The sequence below is a fragment of the Bison bison genome, unplaced genomic scaffold (genome assembly GCF_000754665.1).
Source record: "Bison bison bison isolate TAMUID 2011002044 unplaced genomic scaffold, Bison_UMD1.0 scf7180017864223, whole genome shotgun sequence".
NCBI lineage: Eukaryota > Metazoa > Chordata > Mammalia > Artiodactyla > Bovidae > Bison > Bison bison.
Genome location: NW_011494795.1, coordinates 1,250,995 through 1,256,675, shown reverse-complemented (window position 1 = coordinate 1,256,675; position 5,681 = coordinate 1,250,995).

Below are 5,681 nucleotides of genomic sequence, written 5' to 3'. Positions count from 1 at the left end.
CACAGAGGGCCCCTCCTGACCCCAGGCTGTGCCCTTTCCTCTCGGCGTGAGAGTGGTCATTCACTTGCCCTCAGCCAGAGAGGTGCCCAGGTGTCACCAAATTCACTGCTTTGGTAAAGTGTCACAAGTCCGTGCGGCGGCAGATTTCAGAGAGAAATCCCTTCTGTCAGTCTGAGTACCTTTCACTAACATCTGGCAGAGGGTGGAAATTCTGTCATCACAGAAAATAGAGCGGGTCCCAAAGAGCAGGTGTCGTCTTAACAAGCATCTCCCTACTATCTGGACACTGGCTTTTTAAGACTTTTTCAACGTGGACCATTTTTACATCTTTATTGAGTCTGCTACAACACTGCTTCTGTTTTTGTGTTTTGTATTTTTGGCCACGAGGCATGTGGGATCTCAGCTCTGGATCAGGGACCAAACCTGCCTCCCTTGCATTAGAAGGTCGAGTCTTAACCACTGGACCACCAGGGAAGTCCCTGGGTCCTTTGCTTTTGTAAAACTGGGAGTGGCCTTCGGGAATGATCCAGACCTATTTCTAGCCCAAGGGGCACAACCTCATGGTCTCTGGAGCAGAGGGACCTAGGTGTGACCCCTCCCAGGCAGGCGACCTTGAGCTCCATTACATGTTCATGGAACATCCGGCAGGTTCCAGGCACTGGGGTGCAGAAATAAGACACCAGGGGCTCAGTGGACCCGACTCAGTGGGGAGATGAACCGTCTCCCCAGGTTGGGGTGGTGCCCAAGCATCACAGCCCTGATACGAAGTGGGGGCCCCTGCGGTGTCCACCCGCTGTCCGAGTGGGACACACGGACTACGCCCTTGAAACGGCGATTCTGCCGTGGAAGGTGAGGTGAACCTGCCCCCAGGAGGGGGACACTGTTATAATCCTGAGGGATGTGCAGTGTCTCTGTGTAAGGAAGCCGGGCTTCCAGAGGCGAGGCGACTTGTCAAGTCACACGGGGAGCGTGTGGGACAGGCAGAGCGGGGACCGGAGCTCGCTTCCTCCCGCAGAAGCACCCTGCTCTGCTCCTCTGAACGCAGTAGTGACGAGAGGCATTCGGTTTGCCTTGCGTGTGGTCGCCACAAACGTGCGGACCTCGTGTTTTAGCCCGTACTTGGTCTAGACACGCCAGTGACATCTTTTGGTACTGTAGGGCTGCTCAGAGGTGTTGAGTACAGCTGCTTGGCAACTTACTTAGCTAGAAACTTGCCATCCACAACTAGCTCTGTTCCTGTGAGAATTACTAGGAAATTCTGACTTCAAGAGATGATTTCTGTGATCCACTGCAAGAGTGAATGCGTTCCTCCAGGCAGGATTATGCAGAGAGGCCCACCTCTGAGAGAATGAAGGGTGTGAAGGTGTTTTACTTTTAGATCTTATTTTAAGTGATGTAGTTTTGGCTGCAGTGGGTCTTCGTTGCTGCAAGTGGGCTTTCTCTAGTTGAGGCAAATGGGGGCTCCTCCCGTTGCGGTGTGCGGGCTTGCACTGCGGTGGCTTCTCTTCTCGGGGAACGCGGGCTCTACAGCGCACAGGCTCAGTAGTTGTGGTTCCAAGGCTTAGTCGCCCCATGGCACACGGGATCTTCGTCCCTGGACGAGGGATCGAACCCATGTTTCCCGCATTGGCAGGCGGATTCTTAACCACTGAACCACCACGGAAGTCCCAGTATGGATTTAAATACAGTAATACATCCAGGCAGACCCCAGAGGTATTTTGGGTTTTGGTTCACCGCAATAAAGTGAGTCACAATTTTTTTTTCTTTCCGCAGTGCATATGAAAGTTATGCTTACAACACCCTGTGGTCTAATAGCATTATGTCTAAAAAACATACATACCTTAATTTTTCTATTGAAGGATAATGCTTGACAGAATTTTGTTGTTTTCTGTCAAACCTTAACATGAATCAGCCATAGGTATACATGTATCCCCTCCCTTTTGAACCTCCTTCCCCATCCCCATACCTTAAAGATACTTTATTAAAAAATACTAACCAACCCCTGAGCCTTTAGTGAGTCACAGCTGTGACATCAAAGATCATTGACCACAGATCACCATCACAAATGTAATAATAATGAACCAACTTGAAATATTGGGACTGTTACCAAAATGTGACACCGACACGAGGTGAGCATGTGCTGCTGTAAAACTGGCTCTGACAGACTTGCCATGGGCTTCACTTTCTTTAATTAAAAAAAAAAAAAAATGCAGTATCTGCAAAGTGCACTGGACGAGGTCTTGCCTTCACTTTCAGTAAGACTCACCACGTGACTTGCATAAAATTGTCGCCTGTGTGGTATAAAAAGCATCTGTGCTTAATTTATAAAACATTTAGAAAGATTTGTCTAGTAGAACCATAAGGCTTGCCACAGGCTTACCATCAAACCGAAAACTCGATGTTTATCTAAGAGAAACATTTAGCAAATATTTGGTAAGGGCTTTCTCTGAGGCAGGCAGTCTGTAATCAGTTACAGTCTTGGATTTTGAAATGATATTTGCTTCCTCCTCCTTTTTTTTTTTTGCCACAATCCCAACCATGTGAGACTGTAACTTCTTGAATGTGTGAGCAGCCCATGTGATGGGCTGTTAGCACTTCTCAAAGCCTGCCAGAAAGGGCACCATCCTGGTTTTGGTTTTCTCTGACTACAGCTGAGGACAGTTCTTGGCGACTGTCAAGGTCTGCAGGGAGGACAGTGGCAGCTTCTCTGCCCGCCCCGACAAAACCCTCCTCCTGAGCCAGGGGATAGCGCGTCCACTACCTGACCACGTGGACCCAACCACGTGCCCTGCTGAGGGCTCGCAGCAAAAACATGCACACATACCAGTTAAAACCATATTCTCACTTCTATGGAACTGGCAATGCTAAGATATATATTTTTTTGGTTAATGTACTTATAATGTAAAAGTGGATTAGGAGCAAAATTTCAGCAATCTGAAAAATATGCACAGGAGGAAGGTATTTTTTTTTTTTTCTATTTTTAAAAATGTTTGACTTTGCTGGGTCTTCGCTGTGGCGCGGGCTTCTCTCTAGCTGTGGCCCCTGGCAGCACACGGGCTGCTCACTGCCGTGGTTCTCCTGCTGCGGAAGCACGGGCTCTAGGGCCTGCAGGCTTGCACAGTCACGGATTCTGGACTCCAGAGCACAAGCTCAGTAGTTGTGGCACATGGGCTTAGTTGCTTATCGGCACGTGGGATCTTCTGGGAACAGGGATCGAACCTGCATCTCCTGCACTGGCACGCAGATTCTTTACTGCTGTGCCATCTGGGAAGCCTGAGGAGGTATGTTGCCAAGTCTTCTTGAAGAACATGTTTCTGTTAAAATGAGCATCCAGTGGCTGGCTTCTCTGGCGCACCTGGCATGGAGGCCCGGTTCATTCGGGTCAGGAGTGCTGGATCTGGGATGCAGAGACCCACCTTCCGTGGCTCGGGGACCGTGGAAAGGCCCTGCCACCTCTCTGCCCAGGTTTCCTCGTTAAGTGGTTGGGGGACTTCTTGGGATGGCCCCGGGATGAGCTGAGGTAGGAGGTGGCTTGGAGGTGAGGTTACTCCCAGAAGCGGGTCTTGCTTCCTGTTTCACACAGAGGCCATTGGAAGAAAGCGTCCCCTCCACCCATGCGCCACCTGCACAGGCACCCACGTCTCCAGGATCCCGCCAGGGACCCCATCCCCTTTCTCCCCCTCCCCCAGCCCCTCCTCCCACTCCCCCTCAGCATCTGATTGTTCCCACCAACTTACAAACCTGCTGTTACTTCCCCTTCCATTCAAACACCTGCAAACTCGCAACACACAAGAGCTGGTCCTTTTGGCCTCCTGTGGGTAGACTCTCCCACCTCCTTCTATACCTGCGCACCTTCCGGCCCGGCCTGCTTTGAATACCAGTGTAACACGGCCCATCCTGCTCACCCAACCCCCAGCACCTACCGCTTTGCAGCCCCGGCCCATTAAAGCATCAGCTCCATGAGCTGGGCAGTCACTGGTGGTGTTGCCTCCTGGGGCAGAGTGTCTGCTCCGGAACACTTGGGGGTGAGCGGACACTGAGATGGTCTCAGGTCTGTATTCGAAGGGCAGCGCCTCTCAGATGCGCATGCTTTCCTTTGCTCAGTCTCTCTCCATGGTATGTAAGTTTCAAGTGTTGCTGGGCTCCTTTGCCTCCTTACCTGTCCACCCTGGGGCTCCCCCCCTTTTTTTCTTGATACCTTAAGAAAAAAATCATTTATTTGGCTGTGCCAGGTCTTAGTTGCAGCGTGTGGGATCTAGTTCCCTGACTGGGGATCGAACCCAGGCCCCCTGCATTGGGAGTGCAGCGTCTTCTCTGCTGGCTCCTCTCAATCCACAGCCACCACCATCACCTGAGCCAGAAACCTGAGCATCCGGAGTCTCCCATATCCACTCTGGAAGTTGCCGGGTCTTAACAGGCTCTCCACCTCCCTCACACCTTGACTCTCCTGTCTCCCCAGCTGTCCCTTCCCCATTGATTCCCCAGCCTCCTTTCATTCCACGCTGCTGCCAGTCATTTTCCTAGTAGTAAATCTGATGCTCCTACTGCCCTGTTCTGCTCCCAGCAATTCGGCCTCCCCCCGGGGCTCCGGCCATGGCAGGTGACTTGGTGTCTCAGCAGGTAGTGGTTGCTGCTCTCTGGACCGCAGTTCACTCTTCCAGGCATGCTTATCCCCAGGCCTTCCTTCCAGGTGAGGCAGCCAGGGCCCATGGGCACCTCTAAATGACCGCTCAAGCCTCGCTGCACTGCCTTTGTGAGTTTTTACTGTCTGGCTGCTTCTCTTCTGCGTCCCTGACCAGTTATCTTTGTCCCTTGCAATCTGTGCTCGGGTGGGGAGGCGGAGCTGGGAGAGCAGGTTCCCATCACCTGGCTCAGTGATGGGGAGGGGCCTGCTTGTTGGGAAACCCCACGTCCTCTCATTCACAGATATGGGTTTCCAAGCTCCAGTGGAGGCACCGCTGGGGGTAGAAATCTGTTATAGGAAGAGAAGGGAGCCAAAGGTTATGGTTCTGTGGAGTTTGATCTGTAAACAAAGACACTGGAGAAAGGGAAAATTAACCCTGAAATTGAGGGAACATCTGCCAACTTAACTGGAGTTGGATAGGAAAGGCTTAGGGGAGGGGGGGACAGGGGAAGGATGCCCCCCACCTTGTGTCCACAGCTGACCAGTATTAGGGGGCCTGCCCAGAGCCTACTTTTTCTCCTTGGTGAGGCTTTGGGTTGACCCTGTTTTCCCTGGGGCGCGGCGGGGGGGTGGGGGGGCTCTTGGTTTCACTGCTGTCACTGTGGTTGGTTACAGCTCAGACTTCTGGGAAGGCATGGCCTCCCTAGACCTCTCTGGCCGGAAGTCGCTGGCCACTCGAGTCCAGCCTCCATTCTGGACTGGGAGCCCTCCCCACCCCCATCTGGCTGCCCCTTGTCCCTCCACAGGCTTGTGGGGAGGCCTGCAGTTGAGCAGTACTGGGATGACAGGTGTGGATGGGGTCCCAGGAGCTACACTCCTGATAAAGAATCACGATGCTGTCTTATGAAAAGTTAAAAATGAGGTGGGGTCTGAGAGCTGTCCCTGAGCTAGATCAAGGTGCTGGTCAGGTGAGAAGGCTGGGAAACCCCAAATGCTGCAGAAGGCGGGGAATGGGTGCAGGGGGAGCCATGGTGTGGCCCCAGCATGCACGTCTGTC